Consider the following 22,750-nt stretch of genomic DNA (forward strand, 5'->3'; position numbering starts at 1 on the left):
GGAGGAAAAAAAAGGAAAAGAGCAGGGGACATGAAAATACATAGTACCATCTGTCTAATGATTTCTTTGCACCTTACCATTTTATAAGTAACAGGAGAAAGAGGAGACATTTAATATCGGACCGAAGACGAGTAAATAGTTTTCTATTCATATAAAAAGAAAACCCAAAATTTCTCCTAAATGAAGAAATCTGAAAATCGATTTATCAGCTATCGCATCATCCTCCGAACCCGAGCTGTGCAACAGGTTGCTTATGGAACAACTTACCCTCCAAGATTCCCGTATCATCTGATATAGGAAAGGAAACATATTTAATAGCATTGAAACTTCACCACCAACATTCACACAGGTGGTGAAACTTGTACGTGAATCCCGTACAAACAGGAATATACGAAAATGATATATATAACCACGCACGTTACTCAAATCGGACACAAATAAGATCACGGGCTTCAGAACCTGTGGATCCTTAAGGTAATAAACTTCCATCAGCGGGAGAGGCCTGCTAAGAGTATTTTGGAACATATTTTAAAGCATTGGTCCTTCCTTGTATACATGTTTGTACGTAATTGGTCCAATATAAATGCATTGGCTTCAGCACTTGGTTTCAGACAATCCGGCGACAGCATAGTCTGCCTTCAGCACACTTTCTCAATTGATTGGCCAACCACCAGGAAGCTGAAAAGCTATTTAGCACTTCAAACCACCCATGCTCTTGCAAGCGGCCGATCCTCTACAAGATCAAGAGAAACCAATTGTAATATAAAAAGGAAAAATGCTTTTGACCCCTAGATAAGAGATTGAAGCTCATGGAGATGAGGAAGATCTAAGAGAACAGCTTAGCAATGAAATTTCGAATTACATGACAATAAACTAGTATCAGAGAATACATTTAAAAGACATTTGAACAATCCGGTAGCATGGATGCATAAATTTTTTTTATTTGACAGTCTGAAAACATTTTTTTTATTACGAAGCAATGACAGAAAGTTAGCATCTTGACTAGGGAGAGAAGGTGCTCAACATCAATGACAAATTTTCTCAGACAGCTGCCTACTTGCCCCTCTGAAGGCGGCCCTCCTTCCATCTCCTACGAACGAGCAGCAAGTATTAACTGAACGAGCAGCAAGTATTAACTGCATCGAAGCTTAGAAACTCTTAATAACCTAAATCCTGAAGGGAAAAACATTTGGATAAAAACAAAGATATGAAATCAGGTCATCATATATCATTACCATCAAGCAAGCAATCTTCAAATTTTTACCACCCTGATGCAATCTACTTCACTGATTCACCACAAGCATCGCACTGGCTTTTCACAAAGAATCCAGACACTTTTAACAAGCAAAAATGGTACAAGCTTGAAAATACAATACCTAAAAACTAGACACAAAATCTAAATGCAGACAATTATAAACTGAAATGAGGGCAATTTTCTGCCATTGGGCAATTCCTTTGCCACTGAAAAGAAAAGAAACACAAGCTGTTTTACCTGGAGACAGGAGACTGTCCAAGATTGGCTTGCCACTGAAAAGAGGAGAAAATAAGTGTTTCAGAACCACACAAGTCCCAGCTACCCCTTACCCCCAACCCTCTTAGAAAAACAAAAAAAGAAGTCAAAAACACCTGATGTAGAACTCTAGGCACCACCTTTAGCAGTTACCACAGCTAATTTTGTTACAGAAAATCATGCTAAACGAATGAACAAACCATTCTTGGCAGACTATACAAACCAGATTTAGCTAATCCAACATCTTTACAATCTATTGTATAATAATGCTAACCAGATTTTAAGATAACATCTTTACAATTTTTGCCCCTAGATCTAACTAGGAGGCAGAAGTAACAAATGCATATTGGATCTTCAAAAATATGTATATCAGGCATTAAAAATTGATGTACCACCTGCCCCAAAATTGGACCTAGGGGTAAAATAACAGCCTTCTTATCAAGACAAGAATTTCTTGCAGATGTCAGCATACTATTTCAACACTTGAAGCACAAAGGAGATACAAGGGCAAATCATCAGACCCTTTAACCACTGATAGAAAGAAATAAAGAAGCAAAAATGAGTGGATGAATGAATGAACAAAGCAGCAGAAAAGAAAAGAAGTTCGACACTAATTAAGTTGGGTCAATATTAGCTGAAAAGAGGAGGCAACTCTTCTTAGCACAAATGGTATAGCAACTTACCTACCAAATCAAGAGTCTCCAGAAAAAAAGGAAGATATACATATTCTCAGCAAATAAACATGTTGTTAACTCTAGAAATTCTGTAAGTTAGAAACTATGTTACAATCATACAATCCAGTAGTTATACAAAGTAAAAAAGGGGGTTAAATTAATCCACAAAAACACCAAAATCCTTGCCAAAGAGGAACCTAGTTTATCAAGGCTGCAAAAGAACAAAACCAAGATTCAACATCTAAACAAGAGGTTGCACACTGCTGTCTGAATAGCAGGACAGGCCGTCCAAGCTTACCTATGCCACCGAAAGTAGATTTGTTTTAATGATTACAGGAGCAAACAAATCAACCACAAATGAGTGAGTCCAAGCTCAACTTCAGCTTATTTTTCAACCTCCCGCCCATTTACTTTCCAGAAAGCTGCGCACAAACACTTTTGCTTAACAGATTTGGTAAGCCTGAGGTCACCTAAAGCTTTCATATATAGTTTTCTAGCTAACCACCACAACAATATCCCAGTATTATGGAAGAAAATGCATTCTTTATTATTAAATTATGTCCCTTCAATAAATAAATATTAAAATAAGATTTTCATATATATATATATATATAAAATGTAAACATATCAATTCCATTTTTTTTTATTCTGGTCTTAATCAAGGATAGCTCAAATATACCAAGTCTAGCTCTAGCCTACCTCGTTTACAAACCAAGCAACTCAAGTTCAAGCAGAATTTCGAGTCAAATACGGGCTGCAAACAAACTCGTCTAACAGACCTCTTAAGAGAAATGTTAAACAAAAGGAAACCTTCAAATTTGAAAAAAGAAGCAAAGTCATATAGAACACTAGGACCTAAAAATTGAACAAAGTTTTTATTAAAATAGGAACCGTTGAAATTTGGTGAAAGAGGCTATCAGTTTTGCACATTAGTTTGTTATCTTGAGGCAAAGAGCAATCATGCCCAATAACAAGCTTACATGTAAAGTATTCGAAGCTTGCAGCTTCTTCCTCTCTGCAAAAGTACATTACTCTACAAGAATCCAGGATATATACACTGAATTAATTGATGTTCAGAACAGCACAAAGCAATTAAAATCTGCTATGACCCTGAAATCATTAGAATTTCCTCCATCTAACAAAACAACTAGGGACACAAGGTGCAGCGGCAATGACATTCTGAACGCTCTCTGATTACCTGACAGAATAAATACAAGATAAACTGTTGCTCTATATAAATAGGAGTAAAACAGAAGTAAATGAGATACAAGCAGCAGCAGAATAGAGATCATCAAAGTGGATGGAGGACATCACCAGCTTGGAAGGGTAGGATGGGGCAGACTATCCTGAAGGATGGGAGTAGCCTTCTCCCATCACCCAACCTCCAGAGAAAGAACAGAAAGCAACACAAACAGAAAACTTGTCAGTGCAGAGAAGCATATTCCTGTATCTTATAAACCAGAAGGGAACAAAAAATCAATCAACAATATAAAATTAGAGCAAATGACAAGGACACATGAAAACAGATTATCAAATTGTCTACATCATATCAACCCATTATGGTATTAGAAAAAAATGAAGCATCACGGATACCGATGAAAATTGTTCAAGTCATCAAAGAATGCCCTAGGCTACACAAACTTGCAAATACCTTAATAAGTAAAATTATGGAAACTATAACAATATACATAACACAAAAAGAGAAAAAGTAGCAAGATTTTTAAATTTTTAAAAACATAAGTAAAATGATGGAAACTATGGTAATATAGATAATAATACAAAAAGAGAGACAATAGAAACATTTTATAAAACTTCCTTTTATCCAAATTTAGAGGGTAGGTTAGAGAGGCTCAGTATTTGCCCATCAATCAGCCCATTTTAGATAGGCTGCAATGGCTGTCCGCTGACAAGCAGCCTATCCAAATATGCCAAGCCAGTAGAGCACGGTAAACTAGTGTTCGACAAATATACTTCAGATATTGGCAAGAAATGAGTAGCCCACTTTTAAAAAGAAATGGAGCAAATGTCATCAAATAAATGAAATGACGAACATGGGAAAACAGATTATCAAATTGTGCACATCATATCAATCCATTAAGGTAACAGAAAGAAAATGAAATGCTGAGGATACTGACAGGAAACCAAACTCGACCCATTGCCACCTCTGCATGGTAAATAATAAGTAAATAATAGCCCACCATAAAACTGACAAAGTTAATACCTTTTGGGCAAATCATCACTGCCTCTGTATAAAGAAGAAAAATGCCAAGACCCAACAATATTGCCAAAAGGGGGAAAATGCATGCGTGTTCAACCATAACAACAAAAGGGGAAAAGCAAGAACACCCTAATGGGTCACAAGGGAGTTGACACTTTGTATGTATTTCACAGACCACATTAACAGCACCAACCCCTCATGCCACACAGCATGCAAGCATTGTAATGCTTTTTTTCCCTTCTTCAAGTGCAAGCAACATGGCATAAGGATTCAATGCTTTAGATGGGGCTGAAAATGGATTGAATACAGATCGGACATCCGTATATCCAAGCTAGATTTGATGCTTTAGCCTTTAAACCAGGACCCCTTTACATTGCATAAGCCAAACCAGCTGTCAAACTAGTTGCAATCTGATGTGACGCTTGACGTCACACCCACCAATAGGACCTTGTAGCCTTTTACTTTGGTTCATCATGTGCCATGATTCACAAAGCCAACTCCAAAGATAGCAATGGCCCAACAACTCAGCTGAGTTACCTTCAAGTGACATCACCAAGTTATCAAGCATTAATCTTAAGAAGATAATAATGTTAAGAACAAAAGAAACATAGGCACAGGAATCTGCATCAATCACTTTACTCCATTAAATGGAATATTTCATGATACCAACCCAAAGGGAGCAATAAGAATACACCATACCAGTTGAATGATATTTTGAATACATTTTTCAGTTACTAAATTATTTCTGAAGGAATTCTTGGCAGTTTAATATCTTCAACAGCCTCATTAAAGGCATAAACGATAAGGAGGGAAGAAAAAAGGCTCAGATCGCCCATGCCGCCGGACAATGTGCATAAGAAAGCAAAAAACCCTCTAAACAACAGATCTAATGAAATGGCTGCAGATAGTTGCCTGTAAAACAACAGACCATCCTATTCTGCCCTGCCAATTCCAAGAGAACTGCAAATACGAATTGAATGAGCTTGAGTGACTAAGCCTAGCTCCCGCTCAGCTCATTTTGATCAAGAACCAAACTCAAGGAGAATTTGGAGCAGGACCAGAGCTGTTCACAAAAAGCTTGCTTGTTTGCTGGCCTATAAATAAGCCGATAAAGAATCCCAAATTCATTGAATTGCATCCAGCCATATTTGAAATTCTTTGTATCAACCTTGCAGCAGACAAAACAAACCCACACACATCAGACATAGAGTTGAAATCAGATCAAGTACGGATCAGATACTAACATATCCATATACATATTTATTTTAGTTGATAAATATAGACATGGATGTTAGTCGGATGCAAAAATTTATACATATATTTATTGTAAACCGATAAAAATACAAATCAGATACCAAAAATACAGATGTAAATACTGATATAAATTAGATAATTAAATTTTACGACCACAAAATCAAAAATATTATTAAATAGATAAGAAATCAAATTAATAATATATTAATATAATCATTTATTTTTTAAAATAAGATTACAAATAAAATAAGTTATTCGGATATCGAATAGTTGTCTATCCATATCTATATCAAATTTTTATCAATATCCAGATAGATTTAAATACAACAACAAATTCGGATGAATATTATCTGATCCACTTTCACCCCTAATCAGACATGTCTAGAACTAGTAATAATGGAGAGAAAAATTTTCATGCACCCAGCAAATCAATGTGAATGCCTCAAAATGCATCTAGAAGGGAATTAACCGCGGGGCAAATCATCATAGCCTTAAGGCCCGTTTGGTATTACTTTTGTTTTCTGTTTCTGTTTTCAAAAACCCAAGAAGAAAAAAAGAATTTGACCGACAAGTAAATGAAACTCAATAAAAATCTATTGTTTCAAAAGATTTGAAAATAAAAACAAGAAATAGAAGTTTTGTGCAAAATCATAGAAGTTTTGAATTGGAAAGAAGGTGGATTTAACAGCACCGAGTTGGTGGTATTGGAAACAGAAAAAGAGAAACAAAATCAAGATATAGGGTGCACAAAGCCACCTAAAATCCAGCAAAAGCTCAGAGAAATGAGTTTGCTTTGTGATAACAAGCAAGAGAGTCTCGTCTTTTTTTTGTGTGTGGGTGGTGGTACTATTGGTCGTTTTTAAGTGAATTTATGGCGGGTTTTCAAGGCAGACAGGAAGGAGATATGGGTTTCTTAGGAGCTTGTTAGCTTGCTCCCATGGCCTTATTATTCTCCAAGGGATGGGAAATGCCAGCCAATGAGGAGAAAAAGCCCTAATGGGAGTAGGGTTCAAGTGTGGAAGGATAGCAACAAGCATAGGTTCACAGAAACCAAAGGAACCTCGGCCGGCCAGGATTCTCTCTCGATCTATTACACTGTTGATACCTCTGGTGTCTCGGCAGCTGGCTTTTTTTTTTCCTTCTGTTTTTTTGGTTTTTGTTTCTTTTAACTTTTGAAGGGAGAAAGTGAGGGAACACTGAACTAAATATGGGTCATGTGCCAGTTTTCTGCAATGGAATTGGATTTTGGAAGAAGGTCTGGGATTTTTTTTGTCCTCCTGAGAGGGGGAGCAGGGAGACACCGAGTTCCGTCCAATCAGTCATATAGATAAAAAATAGTGTGATATGAAATTTGGCTTGCAGACCGACTTAGTTAGTAAGTCATGGGTCATCTGTTCTGACCGGAGGTCAATTGCAAGTCTTCCAAATACGATTTGCCCAAATTCTTTCCCAAAAGCGAAAAAAAAGAGAGAAAAAGCGCAAAAACAAAAAAAAAATGATAACATATGACCCAAATCTGACTCAGACCCGACTCAAACCCAATTCAAATCAGATTAGATATAACCTAAATGATCTATTGGATCAAAAATTATAGGTATAAATCCGTTCTAATTCGATTTTTAATTGATCGAGTCTGAGTTTAAAACTCGAACAAAAAATCGGGTTGGATCGGAGCCAACCCGACTACCCGACCCCATCACCCTAGATATTCAAGAGGCAACAAGCAGCCCTTTTTAGAAGACGAGGCAAGTCTCGTCCCACCACTGTCAGGACTTGGTGATTGTGCCCACTTCAGTCATATGGAAAGTGTTTTTTTTCTAATGCCACCGATCTATTTGATCCGATTCTTTTTCTCAGGCTAAGCATAAAAATAAAAAAGGAACGGACCGGGGGTTAAAAAAAATCTTCTGAGTTTTAAAATATTTTATTTTCTGATTCCCCACAGTTGCATTTATTCTAAATCGACATAATAAATCCAGTTTACCATCTGTTTCAAAACAAAAAAAAAAGAAAAGAATATCTGATCTTTTCTTGCTAAATATACCTTTCTCGACCTTTCTGCTAAGATTAGTCTATGATTTTTTTTAAACAAATAACTGACAAAGGATTTGAACCCCCTTAGAGGAGAGGTGCCAAAAAAAACTAAGTGGATTTTTTTTAATGCAAAATCCCCAAAAATCCCAAAACCCTAGGATCAAAACAAGAACATGATCTTCTAAAAATCACTTCAAATCGAATGGGTTGATACATCGAAAGTTAAAAAAAATGCAGAAAATTAAAATAGAATGGGAAGGAAAATGAGCAAAAGCCAAAAGGACAGGGACATATCTTGGATAAAGAAAGAGCAGGGAGAGAGGCTCAGAGTCGCCCTTGATCCATCATTATGGCATAGAGGGAGAGGGAGATCCCACTTTCTTCCCCATCTCTGCACTCTTCTCTCCGGCTGGTGGCTGCAGCGGTTGCCTGCGAAGCATTAGACCTTCCTTGCTGCCCCGCCACCGTTGCCTACAAAGAGTAATGCTACTAGGCCAAACCATCGTAGCAATGAAAGAACGAGCTCTACACCAAATCACCCAAAGATCTCGGTTTCTCATCACCGCCTCCTTTTTTTTTGTGCAAATCACCGCCTCTTCAGAACACATACACACACACAGAGAAAGAAGAGGAGAGAGAGAGAGAGAGAGAATGGGGAATGTGGGAGGCAAAATAGATCGTCCTACTCAGAGCCAATCAAGCCAAGCCTCGCCCCCGCTAAAAGCGGGGCCGACCTCGAACGGCAAGGGAGAGGAGCAGAAGGGGGCAGCTTCCGCGAGAACAAAGCCACCGGCCCCTCCGCCGCTTCTTCCCGAAGCCTTACACTTAGGGCTCATTTGATTCGCGGGAAAAGAAGGAAGAAAGTGTGGTCAATGAAAAAGTAATAAGATGTCTCTTGTTTGGTTGAAGTTTTTAAGGGAGAGAGTTAGAAAAGTTATATCTCTATAAAAATATGATTTTCATATTAACGAAAAAATATTTTCCATGAGGCAGGAATCACTCCATATTTATTTTTTCCAAAAAGACACTTCAGCATTAAAAGGCATTAAAGACCTAATTTTTATTAAGGGTGTAATAGAAATTACACAACATTTCTAAAAAAAGTGGAGGGTCAACCAAACATAAGCACTGTAGAAATCTGTCACTTTCTCATATTTAATCAAACATGCCAAAAGTACATTTTCAGTAGGAATCTTCTTCCCAAGAATCATATTCTTAGGAGGAAAAATGCTTCGCGCGAACCAAACGAGCTCTAAAACTAATTAGCATGCTTCCCAACCCAATCTGCCCTCTATTTATAGTGGACACACCCAGTTTAACTCCCATGTACTGACTGAAGCCAAAAGCGGTCGACCTTCTGGATTTCTCTTTTCCCATTCATCCCAAAAAATAATATATAGATTTTTTTCCATAAATATCCTTGTATCAAATTTTGCATGAATATCCTTTAAAAATTTATATTTATATATATACTCTTATAAAATATTTATTTTATTATTCTATTTTTTTATTTTTATTTTTGCATATATATATATATATATATATATATATATATATATATATATATACACTCACGCCATCTAACACCGTTAAAAAATTAACGATTTCAAAATAAAATGACTAAAATATTTTTAATCGGTAGATGTAAAAAAAAAAACATTCATAAGATAATTGCGATAGAAAATAAAAAACTAAATTCAAAATTTTATTTTATTTTTAACTAAAATAAATATAGTTTTCATTAATGGTGCCAAAAAAAAGTTATATTAAAGACACTTATGAAAAACAATGTTTTATGAGAATACAAAAATAAATATCAAAATTAAAAGAGTACTCACGCAAATCTAATTTTTTTAAAAAATATTTATACAAAAAAAATCTAGACACACACACACACACGCATATATACATATGCATGCATATATGCATATATATATAAATATATGCATGTATACGTGTGTCTGTGTGTGTGTGTGTGTGTGTGTATGCATGTGTGTGTGTGTGTTTATATGCATATCCATATACATATACATATATACCTATACATATATACCTATAAGTATATACAAATACATATATACATATACATATATACATATACGTGTATACGTGTATACGTGTATATATATACACGTATATACGTATATACGTGTATAGATACGTGTGTATATATATACGTGTGTATATATATACGCGTATGTGTGTGTGTGTGTGTGTCTCTATATATATATATATATATATATATATATACATATTGGTATTTCATATGTAGTACACTCAATAATTTCTTCTTAAAATCAAGTTGATAGTAATTTTGTTTCAACAGTTTCTCAAAAAAACATGCATTCAATGAATTGATAAGTCAGACAATTCAAATAGCATAATTCGCATATTTTTTGCAGCCTAGAACTATTGCACAAGTTTCAGCTCTCAACCTGGACTCATCAACCAAAAAATATCTAAAAAGCCCTTGGGCAAAATGAACATTCTTGGAACATTCCGCAACAAGGTTGTTTGTGTGTTACAATCTTGTTCAACAACTCAATCGCCTGTGGAATCCAAACAACTTTCAAAAAAGTACAGCTCCATTAGTCGACATGCAAAAGCACTCAGCTCATATTACTAGTTTCTACCCAATGCATTTTCTTTACATGTATGTTTTCCCTTGTATGTGGTAATATGGGCTACTTAGATTTCAAGAATCCAATTGTATCTAATCACATTATATCAGAATTAAAAAAAAGAGCCTCCAAATTGTTGCTTGCTATTAAATATAAAATCAGCCAAATAGTTGCCCTAGAAAAATCCAGCTCAGTAAGAAAATTTCTACTGCTTGAGCGTTTGCTAAATTGAAATAACTGGGTTCCAACCGGTTTCATGTGGTGCTTGAATGCCAAGGCTTTGTATTTGCTGTTCATATAATAAGACAAAAATCAGACAGTACAGTCCAACAGTTATATCATGGAATTTCTATTGTCAACTACGAACACACAAGAACATATAGACTACCATATCAATTTCTAGAACGCATATGAATGGTACTGGTGTGGAAAAATTATGAATGTTAGCGTTTACAAAGGTTTGCAATAATTGCTCACACATATCAACATGCAGAATGGATATATAGCTAAATGTAAATTGAAGTATATATTCCCTAAAACAGAAGGGGAAAAATACCTAGCATTACTTAGGACATGCAGACAATATCACATTTCCCAACCCACCATGATCGTGAATTCAACTTTTGGATGTGACCAATACCAGCAGGCTACATGAGCTGCTTCCCGTGATATAAATCAGTGGTTCATTCCATACTTACCACATGTTTGGCAAGCAGCAATCCTGGAAATATATGAGTTTGAGAAAAGAAACCCACAAATTTTTACCTCAACCGTACCGAACCCAGTTCCATATCCAACAGATTGCATATTAAAAAATTGTTTGAGCGCTCCTTGACATATGAACACTTTCCCCAATACCTAATTCCCAAAAGAGTTTTTGCCACATTGCTCCTTAAACTGAAGGCAATTCTTATTTGAACTACCTTCACCCGCAGTTACAAGTTATTTTATTTCTGTTCACTCAACTTTATCTAGCCCCTTTCAATACTACCACGCCGTTTCATATCATTCATAACAAACCAAAGGTTCAAATATAGGTCTTACAACAAATGTCCCCTATGAAGTTTCATTATCTATAGTTTTTCCAGCAATAAAAACACAAGCTCCTGTATCACATGCCTGCTTGGAGCTACTCAACTTTGATTATAACTTAAACTTCAGCCTCGAATTCTGCTTCAACTGTGTTTTAGACTTTAAAAATTTCAATGAGCTGTTTGCACATCTACATAGGTATCACAAAGACAATCACTGAAGGAGCTAAGAGACAAGTTCAAAGGGTCATGGCATGAAAATAAGCTACTACAAAATAGAAGGAAAAACCAAAAGGTGGAAAGCATGTTAAGATTCAGGAGCTTACTGATGGCTGCAGCTGTTTAACAGAAGATCACCAGATCATCCAAGCTTTCCTCCCCATTACTTGCATCGAATAGAGAAGGAAGTACTTTAAAAAATCCAGTTTTATGAATATTCTACTCCACACCCCATGGAAATATACAAGCACAACTGCAAGCAAGTACCATAAGTTCGGAGACTGCAAAATGCCCTTGCTTTAGCACACCACCTCTCGTCCAATACCATACAATAAAGTAACCAGCAAATTACCACTGCCCATGGTACATTACCGCCCATGGTACAACCTCTTTTGCTTCTGTAGGAAAAAGATGCCTAAAAATCTCTTAAACAGCCATTATCAGGTTCAGTTTTAATGAATGGCCTAAAATTGCCTAAGCTAGTGAAGCTGGTTTCACAAAGCACTCCGCTCACAGCAACACAAACAGCAAGAGAAGGCAATTGTTGCAACAGGACTAGGAGGTGCTTTAGTTACATAAGACCAAGAATACAAGAGAAGGCAGATGGTGAGACAGGACTATGAGGTAAGTTACATAAGACCAATCCTACAAGAGGAAGCAGTTGCTGCAACAGGAGTAGGTTGTTTAGTTACATAAGACCAAGCATACAAGAGGAGGCAGTAGCTGTGACAGAACTAGCAGGTGGTTTACCCATAAAGAATGCGGCCAGCAGAAATTGTCCAAGCAACTACTTTTCACCAAACAACCATTTACAAGACAACAGTAATCATAGTAGCACTAGCAGAATAAAAAGAGGGTTCCATCTTTTATCAGTCAGCGGCTCGCTCATTCTGAAAAGACTAAAAGGAAAAAAAATGCTGAAGAGAATTTGAAAAATTGTGATACTCCTTAATGCAGGAACCATGGAACAAGATGAAAGGATCAAGCAAACACCACTATCAGTACTCCGAAACGTCAAAACTGATAAAGAAAGAACATAATTAGAGGGGGAAAAATGTGCTGCAGGAGGCAGTCTACCAAGAAAACCATTCGTGCTGTGGGAAGGCAAAAGCTGCAAAACAATGAAGATATCCAGAGAATGGCACAAGTTAGAAATAGGCCAGAAAGCGGGTCTGATAAATCCAGATCCAGACCACACCAAATTTGGATAGAAAAATCACTGTTTGATAAGATTTGAATAAGGATCCGGATATAGATATCTAGATACATATACTGATATAGATATTTAGATACATATACAGATTTTAAGTATTCTTCTGGGATTCGGATCCAGATCTCCGAATGGTAGGTTACTTCAGATGGATTTGAATCTTTTTTGGATTTGGAGTCAGATAGCCGGATACTAAGATATTTTTCAATTCAAATATCCAAATGCTCAACTTTAGCTCAAATAAAAAATGAAGATTTTCTTTTATCTAGGCACTTCTTGACATGGTTGCCAGGCAGAACATGTGTTTAATAATCCATTTTCCATTTTTTGAAACGGACAACCAGTTTCTGGAAATTGTAGAAACCAGAAAATGTGGCTGACTTTTATGAAAACTAGCAATGGCTTGCCACCTCCCCAACCGCCCACCATCCGCCACTACTGCTACCGCAGGCCGTCACCTCCGCCCATTGCCAAATATTTCTAGCCACCAATTACTGCCGGTTGCCATCACGGACCACCATCCACCACCAATCGCCACCTGCTATCAGCAATCACTGGCCACCCCCACCGTTGGCCATCATTGCTGTCACCGACCACCACTGCCACCGACCACCGCTGCCTGCTGTCGGCCACCATCACGTTCTTCTCCACCACCATCACCATATTTGCCACCAAACAAGTTTCAAGCTTTCAGTTAAAAAAAACACACACACAGAGAGAGAGAAACTGGTTTCAGATTTATTTAGAAAAAACAAAAGAAAGAAAACTGGCAATCATGCTAAATGCTACCTTAAATTAAGCACCGCGGCTTGCTTAACATTGACATAGATGATTATATATTTTTGGTGACCAAGAAGAGAGTTATTAAATATAAAATTTTTAATTACATATATTCTTCATGTTAAATACTTGTCATTCTCCTATCTCTTTAAAACTATCAATATGTTTAAATTATATTATTTAGAATTATTCATTATCTTTTCCTTAAAAAATATTTTTTCTCACAAATCTGACTTGTACCTGGAGTCATATCCAATTAATATTCATATCCTTTTAGAAGAAATGTGGAGTGGACACAAATTTTAGCATCTGTCTAATATCTGTATCCAAGTTCATTCAGCTCTGCCCAATTTTCAGACATCGTGCAGAATATTTTAAAAGGATGCAACAGTTGCCTGGAGTCTGTTGGCCATCCAATTTTGCCGTGACAGTAGAGTAAAGCAGTTAAGGTGGCAGGTGGACCAAGCATTAAACAACAAAAACATGCCAGAACATGATCCAATCTAACCTGCTAGCAGATTTAAGGAAATGACAGTGATCAATTCATCGCCAAAATAACAAATACATGACACTAATCCCCTAACTCCACGCATGAACCAATAGGGTTTAAGACACCTATCCTTGGAGCAGGCACATATAAGTTCCATTTACTGAAGCATGAAACATAAGAACAACATATACTAAGTTGCGTCAGAACACATTCTAATCTAACCTGCCAGAAATTTTAAGGTAAATACATAGATCTATTTTATCATGACACATAAAAAATCCACGAAACTAAACCCCTAACAATGAAAACCCGTAGGGTTTCAGTCACCTATCCTTGAACAAGCACATATAAGTTTTCCTCTCTCTTTTTGAACTCAGGCACATGTAAGTTTAATTGACTGAAGCGTAAAAGATAGGAGCAAGATAAGCAAACAATGACCACCATAAGGACTATGGCTGTCAATTGATGAATGGTTCATGAGCAGCCTTTGGTTGGTTGTTAGCCACGAAAAGGGCTAGTAAGCTAGAGAAGAATGCGTGCAGGAATGTGATATAGAACTGTTTTAAGCTGAGATTCAGAATTCACTACCATAATCATGTCTACTTAGTTAAGCTCCTTCAATAAACATTCTCCTTCAATAAACTTTTGTACGTTGCAGTTACCTGCATAAAGCAGGCCAATCTAAAGATCTGTCAAGTATCACAATCTTACGATCTATCAAGCAACATGTACGGAATATATGAAAGTGGGGAAAAGAATAGCAACAGTGCAACTCCTTGAAGAAAAGGCCTGGTTGAATAAAATCGATGGAGTATTAAGAGGAAAAGAAAAGGTTGATAGTACTTACCATAACCATCTGTCCTTTTCCCATCCATTTGGGGTCAGTTTTATGAATCTTCATTCACCACTTATTCCTATTTAGGGCTATCCCTGATGCTATTCCAGGTTAATTCATATCCTTCATCATAACCTTTATGTGTGTTACATTATCTTTCCCCTTTTTTATACAGGTTCATAGTACTTTCTTTTTCGAAAAAAAAGGGAACAACAACAATAAAGTTTTTTAAAAAATGGGAGGCTCAGTCCTGCACATTTATCAGACATTGGACGAGGTTGCTTGCAGGCAGAAACAGTTGACTGCACAATAGCAGGCCATCCAAGTTGGCTAAACCTGTTCAAATAAGGCAAACTAGTAAACATTTGGGATGCATGACGAATTTAAAAGATAAAGTACTAGAAGGATGGCTGGAATCCCATCACTTCACCTCTGCCCCAATGGTAGATGAGGAGAAAGATTAAATATGTGTGTGTGTGTGAGAGAGAGAGAGAGAGCATGTCTTAAATACTGCCAATTATATCATTATAATACTTGGATTAAGATTGTCCAGCAGCAGAACAGAATTTCAGCATCTGAAGCATGAGATACGAGCACAACTCATCACAGCCTCTAAAAACAGAAAAGAGAATTAGAAAGATCAGAAAAGAAAGGAGTGGGCGAGCACGAGAGAAGAGAGAGAGAGAGAGAAGAGGGGGGGGGGGAGGCATGTTTTCTGTTGCTTCTATTTTTAAAAACAGTTTTCAGATATTGTCACCAAATTAATTTTTTTCTGGGAAGCACTGTTTTGCATTAGAAGTTGCAAAGTATTTTTAAAAGAAACATAAAGAATTAAAGCATGCTCTAAATAGATGGATCAGAATTCTCTACCATGGGGGAAGAAACTAACACCATGAACAAAAGGATAAACGGGAAACGAGAGGCTAAGGTGAGCAAAGGCCGATGGACCATGGAGGAAGACCTCATCATGGTAACTGCATAGCAAACCTTGGTCAGTATGTCTTGAACAACCTTGCCTGGTCTGCAGGTATCTCATCACTAAGATGAAAAAGAGAAATGACTCGTACAGGCACGTAGCAAAGGCTGCAGGAATAATCAGCATATGATCCAGCAGTTGCCTATCACCTGAGCCGCAAATATAAGAGATTAAAAATTTTGTAGAAAATTAAATAGAATGGGAAGAAAAATGAGCAAAAAGAACAGAAACATAACTTAAATAAAGAAAGAGAAGGGAGTGAGGCTCAGAGTTGCTTTTGATCCATTATTATGGCACAGAGGGAGAAGAAGATCCCACTTTCTTCCTCATCTCTGCACTCCTCTCTACAGCAGGTGGTAGCAGCGGTTGCCTGCAGAACATCAGACCTTCCTAGCTGCCCAGCCACCATTGCCAAGAAAGAGTAATGCTACAAGGCCAAAACATTGTAGCAAGACAGAATGAGCTCTACACCATATCACACAAAGATCTTGATTACTCATCACAGCCTCTTCAAAAGACGCGCACGCACACACACACACACACACACACACACACACACACACACACACACACACACACACACACACACACACACACACACAGAGAGAGAGAGAGAGAGAGAGAGAGAGAGAATGCAGAGGATTAAGAATCATCAGCTTGGGAGAGGAGCAGAAGGGGGCAGCTTCAGCGAAAATAAAGCCACCAGCCCTTCCATTGCCTCTTCCTGAGGCCTCAGGTTTGAGGCGGTATCTTTCACGCAAAAGAAGATTCATCTTCCTTCATGCGAGTCCATTGTTGGATCATCGATTGCCTGCTTTGAGATCTATGCAGTCCAATGAATGAAGGAGTTCAAAGCACTTTAAAATCTGTGCCATGGGTGATCCAAAGGTGGATGGGAGCGAAGGAAGGTGAATCCAAGTGGCCGAAACTGGGTTTAACATTCAGATTTTTTTATAAAAACTAAACGATACCTAGGATTTGAACCCTCTTCTCCAATGGCAAGCCCTTGAAGGAGAGGTGCAAATGATAATTAAGTAGATTTTTTTCTATAAAATAGCCAAAATTGCCAAAACCCTAGCATCAAAACAGGAATCCGATCTTCTAGTAATCACTTCAAATTTAAGTGGTTGCAGAATTGAAAATTAATTTTTTATGCAGAAAATTAAATAGAATGGGAAGGAAAATAAGCAAAAGCCAAAAGGACAGGGACATATCTCGGATAAAGAAAAAGAAGGGAAAGAGACTCAAAGTCGTCTTTGATCCATCATTATGACATAGAGGGAGCGTTTAGTATGGGGTGATCATCCCAAGATCAAGAGTGATGGGGGTGGAGGTGATAAGATCACCGCGTTTAGTTGCACCACGGTGATCCTACGTGGCGTGATCCTAAATCACCTTCACTTCTCAAATTACCATCCAACCCGGTGATGGGATACCCATCCTTGAGGTCAGAAATTCAGGATCACCCCATGGCAGTGATCTTAAGTTGAAAATTATAGACAAAAATACCCCTCAACCTTTTTTAATGCTCGAGTCGTTACATCTCCCATCTCTCCGCTCCGATCTCTCCCATCTCTCTGCTCTCCTTTCTAGAGAGCACAAAAAGTAGTCCGAAGGTGACAATCGGCCGTCGGCAGCGACGAAAGTCGAACGGCCGGGATCGGCGGGGATCCGAGAGGCCTCAGGGAAGCAAACATCTAGTGAATTAAGTAACCCTTCGTCAAAGATATGGGAAGGGTGGATTTGAGAGTAAGGAAATAAGGACATGATGGCATCACAAAAATAGAGTAGTTGGTCCGCACGTACAGAGATTTCGCACAAGTAGAGGAGAAAACGAGAAAATGACAGGATTTCCTCTCAAATTATTTGAATGACAACTCCAAATGAACGATACTAAGAAGAGAAAATATCTTCCAGCTTAAGATAGGTACAGGTTATTTCACCTTGAAACATAGTCTAGTATGAAGTGAGATCTAAGGTTAGAGCACTATTGCTATCAACCATAAATAGATGGAAACAGTGCTAAAGATCTATAGTAAATTTTATTAGCATGAATGGTCATCAAAGAATCAAAAAGAAATATTTTACAGGGGAATAAGCAAAAGAAACACATAAAAAATCTAAGCTATATCAGGAGTATTTGTGGTATTACGTGGTCGATGATCTTGGATTTCCGTACCATACCAAATAAGTTACTCATGGATATTCGAAAAATTTTAATCACTGGACTATGGCCTACAAAACACAGTGATCTTAGATCACTGGGGATCAAATCCTTAGTTCACCATGGTGATCCTGTTGGGGTTACCAAACGCCCCTAGAGGGAGAGCAAGATCCCCCTTTCTTCCTCATCTCTACACTCTTCTATACAGCTGGTGGCTGCAGCGGTTGCTTGCAGAGCATCAGACCTTCCTAGCTGCCCGAGCACTGTTGCCAAGAAAGAGTAATGCTAGGGGCCCAACCATCGAAGCAAGAAGGAGCAAGCTCTATATCATATCACAATGGGGAGGATTCAGAACCACTCTGGCTTGGTAAAGGCACAGAAGGAGGCAGCTTCTATGAGAATAAAGCCACCGACCCTTCCACTGCCTCTTCCTGAAGCCTCGTACTTAGCACCGTTTGGCAGAGGAGCTTTCCAAAGTAAAAGCTTTTTAAGGCTGCAAATGGGTCCGGTCGACCCATGACCCGACCCAATCCGACTGAAATTTTTAAACCCACATGTCTGAGTCGGGTCCTAAAATTGGCCCCGAACTATTTTCTGGATCAGGTCTGGTTTACTGAATCTGGACCCGACCAGACCCGAAGAGAATGAGCAAAACAGAAGGAAACCCAAACGCCGAGCTCTCAAGCTTTTGGTTGACTCGGGACAGTTATAGCAGCAAGAAAGCCAGAAAAGCAGACCCAAAATGGTTTTTTTAATGAATGGGAGCTATCTCAGATATGTTCTTGTGCCAGAAGACAAAGAAGAAGACAGAAGCTCCACACAACTTTGCTCTGCTTCAGAATCTCTTGGGCCTAGAAGAGAGAGAGAGAGAGAGAGAGAGAGAGAGAGAGAGAGAGAGAGAGGACTGCTGGTTTGAGTTGGAAAGAAGGTGACTTGTCTAAGGACCAGAAACGATGCTAAGTAGGTGGCTTTAACAGCACTAAGTTGGTGGCAATGGAAATAGAAAAAGAGAAACAAAATCAAAATAAAGGCTGCACAAAGCCACCTAAAATCCAGCAAAAGCTCAAATAAATGAGTTTGCTTTGTGATAACAAGCAAGAGAGTCTCTTCTTTTTTTTTGTGTGGGTGGTGGTACTATTGGTCGTTTTAAAGTGAATTTATGGCGGGTTTTCAAGGCAGACAGGAAGGAGATATGGGTTTCTTAGGAGCTCGTTAGCTTGATCCCATGGCCTTGTTATTCTCTAAGGGACGGGAAATGCCAGCCAATGAGGAGGAAAAGCCCTAAGGGGAGGAGGGTTCAAGTGTAGAAGGATAGCAACAAGCATAGGTTCACAGAATCCAAAGGAACCTCGGCCCGTCAGGATTCTCTCTCGATCTATTACACTGTTGATACCGCTAGTGCCTCGGTAGCTGGCTTTTTTTTTTCCTTCTGTTTTTTGGTTTTTATTTCTTTTAACTTTTGAAGGGAGAAAGTGAGGGAACACTGAACTAAATATGGGTCACGTGCCAGTTTCTGCAATGGAATTGGATTTTGGAAGGTCTGGTATTTTTTTGTCCTCCTGAGACAGGAGCAGGAAGACACCAAGTTCCATCCAATCAATCATAGAGATAAAAAATAGTGTGATATGAAATTTGGCTTGCAGACCGACTTAGTAAGTCATGGGTCATCTGTTCCGACCGGAGGTTAATTGCAAGTCTTTCAAGTCATGGGTCACCCAGCACCTCATAATTATGATATAACCAAATACGATTTGCCCAAATTCTTTCCCAAAAGCGGAAAAAAAAGATAAAAAGCGCAAAAACAAAAAAAAAAGATAACATATGACCCAAATCTGACTCAGCCCCGGCTCAAACCCAATTCAAATCAGATTAGATCTAACCTGAATGATCCGTGGGATCAAAAATTATAGATACAAATCCGATCTGACTCGATTTTTAATTGATCGAGTCTGAGTTTAAAGAACAAAAATTCGGATCGATCGGAGTCAACCCGTCTACCCGACCCCATCACCCTAGATATTCAAGAGGCAACAGGCAGCCCTTTTTAGAAGACGAGGCAAGTCTCGTCCCACCACTGTCAGGACTCGGTGACCGTGCCCACTTGAATAATATGGCAAGTGTTTTTTTTAATGCCACCTATTTATTTGATCCGATTCTTTTTCTCAGGCTAAACATAAAAATAAAAACGGAACGGACCGGGTGTTAAAAAAAATCTTTTGAGTTTTAAAATATTTTATTTTCTGATTCCCCACAGTTGCATTTATTCTAAATCGATTTAATAAATCCGGTTTACCATCCGTTTCAAAACAAAAAAAAAAAAAGAATATCTGATCTTTTCTTGTTAAATATACCTTTCTCGACCTTTCTGCTAAGATTAGTCTATGATTTTTTTAAACATATAACTGACCCAAAGGATTTGAACCCCCCTTAGAGGAGAGGTGCAAAAAAAAACTAAGTGGATTTTTTTTAATGCAAAATCCCCAAAATTCCCAAAACCCTAGCGTCAAAACAAGAATATGATCTTCTAAAAATCACTTCAAATCGAATGGGTTGAAACATCGAAAGTTAAAAAAATGCTAATCGATTTAATAAATCCGGTTTACCATCCGTTTCAAAAAAAAAAAAAGAATATCTGATCTTTTCTGGTTAAATATACCTTTCTCGACCTTTCTGCTATGATTAGTCTATGATTTTTTTAAACATATAACTGACCCAAAGGATTTGAACCCCCTTAGAGGAGAGGTGCAAAAAAAAACTAAGTGGATTTTTTTTAATGCAAAATCCCCAAAATTCCCAAAACCCTAGCGTCAAAACAAGAATATGATCTTCTAAAAATCACTTCAAATCGAATGGGTTGAAACATCGAAAGTTAAAAAAAATGCAGAAAATTAAATAGAATGGGAAGGAAAATGAGCAAAAGCCAAAAGGACAGGGACATATCTCGGATAAAGAAAGAGCCGGGAGAGAGGCTCAGAGTCGCCCTTGACCCATCATTATGGCATAGAGAGGGAGATCCCACTTTCTTCCCCATCTCTGCACTCTTCTCTCCAGCTGGTGGCTGCAGCGGTTGCCTACGAAGCATCAGACCTTCCTGCTGCCCCGCCACCGTTGCCTAGAAAGAGTAATGCTACTGGGCCAAACCATCGTAGCAACAAAAGTACGAGCTCTACACCAAATCACCCAAAGATCTCGGTCTCTCATCACCGCCTCTTTTTTTCTTTTTTTTTTGTGCAAATCACCGCCTCTTCAAAACACACACACACAGAGAAAGAAGGGGAGAGAGAGAGAGAGAGAGAGAGAGAATGGGGAGTGATGGGAGGCAAAATGGATCGTCCTACTCAGAGACAAGAAGGGAGAGAAGCAGAAGGGGGCAGCTTCTGCGAGAAAAAAGCCACCGGCTCCTCCGCCTCTTCCCGAAACCCCATACTTAAACTCATGAGCATGCCATCCAACCCAATCTGCGCTCTATATATAGTGGACGCACACGGTTTAACTCCCATGTAGCGACTGAAGCCGGAAGCGGTCGACCTTCTAGATTTTTCTTTTCCCATTCATCCCAAAAAATAATATATATGTTTTTTTTTCCATGAACATCCACGTATACATATCAAATTTTACATAAATATTCTTTCATAATATATATATAAATCTTCATAAAATATTTTTTTATTATTCTATCCTCTTTTATTTCTATTTTTACATATATATTTACTCACACCATACCGTTAAAAAATTAACAATTTCAAATTAAAATAACTAAAATATTCTTAATTCATAAATTACCAAAAAAAATAATTACGATAGAAAATTAAAAAATAATTATAAAATTTTATTTTATTTTGAATTAAAATAAATATAGCTTTTATTAATGATGTCAAAAAAAAACTATATTAGAGGCATTTATTCAAAAAATAATGTTTTATAAAAATACAGAAATAAAATATAAAATTTAAGAAAATATTCATATAAATTTAAATTTTTTAAAAAATATTTATACAATGAAAATATATATATATGTGTGTATATATTTGTGTGTGTATATATATATATGTATGTAAGTATATATGTATATATATGTACTTGTACATCCATATATATTACGTTTGATGAAGAGTCACGTGGTATTGTGTCCCCAGCGAGCATAATTTATTCCTGTATTCCATTTTAACTGCTTCATCAAAGTTTGCGAGAGGTTGCTTTGTTGCTATTTAACACTAATCATTTTATTTTTCATAAAATGAACTCTTAGAATATTAGATATCAAATACGCTTCTGAAACCATACTTTCTCCCTGTCAGTCGATCCATCCAAAGGAACAAAAAAAAAAAAAAAAACCCGGGGCAGACCAGCATGCACAAAGTCTAATACTAAGGAATGCTGGATCAATTAGACAATAGCAATAGTCTTCCCAATAAAAGTGTTAGCATCAAACAATGAAATTTAATACATGAGGTTCATTCACTATCCGATTTATATTACTCAACAACAGTTTACCATACATTTTAAATAATTAAAGTTACAAACAGGGGGTAACCGATCAAAATCCTGTAGGGACACATGACGACTCCTCCACAGATCAATTACATATTGGGAGACCGTTTTGCCTGAAAAATTCCAATCCCTGTCAACCTAGAGAAATAAATAATTAGAAAAAGAATTCCCGTTTCCATTGGAATGTGATTAGAAATTATTCAAAAAAAATCGTTGAAGGTGAAGTTTGTATTGAATACATGC

At 37.5% G+C, this 22,750-nt stretch overlaps 1 long non-coding RNA gene across 50 annotated transcripts in view; it reads right to left on the minus strand.

Moving 5' to 3' along the window:
• Positions 1-294: 294 nt before the first annotated feature.
• Positions 295-22,750, minus strand: part of LOC103714224 (uncharacterized) — a 56,992-nt gene continuing 34,536 nt past the window's right edge. For 6 of the 50 annotated variants that reach the window (XR_016399431.1, XR_016399474.1, XR_016399427.1 and 3 more), the window contains one exon: positions 4,012-22,645. This is a non-coding gene — a long non-coding RNA (uncharacterized LOC103714224). Of the gene's footprint in view, positions 22,646-22,750 lie in introns of all 50 variants that reach the window. The other 44 variants (XR_016399456.1, XR_016399454.1, XR_016399471.1 and 41 more) reach the window with 43 other exon arrangements.

Source organism: Phoenix dactylifera, chromosome 2 (genome assembly GCF_051530095.1).
Source record: "Phoenix dactylifera cultivar Ajwa chromosome 2, Ajwa_hap1_PhDact_Kaust_v1.1, whole genome shotgun sequence".
NCBI lineage: Eukaryota > Viridiplantae > Streptophyta > Magnoliopsida > Arecales > Arecaceae > Phoenix > Phoenix dactylifera.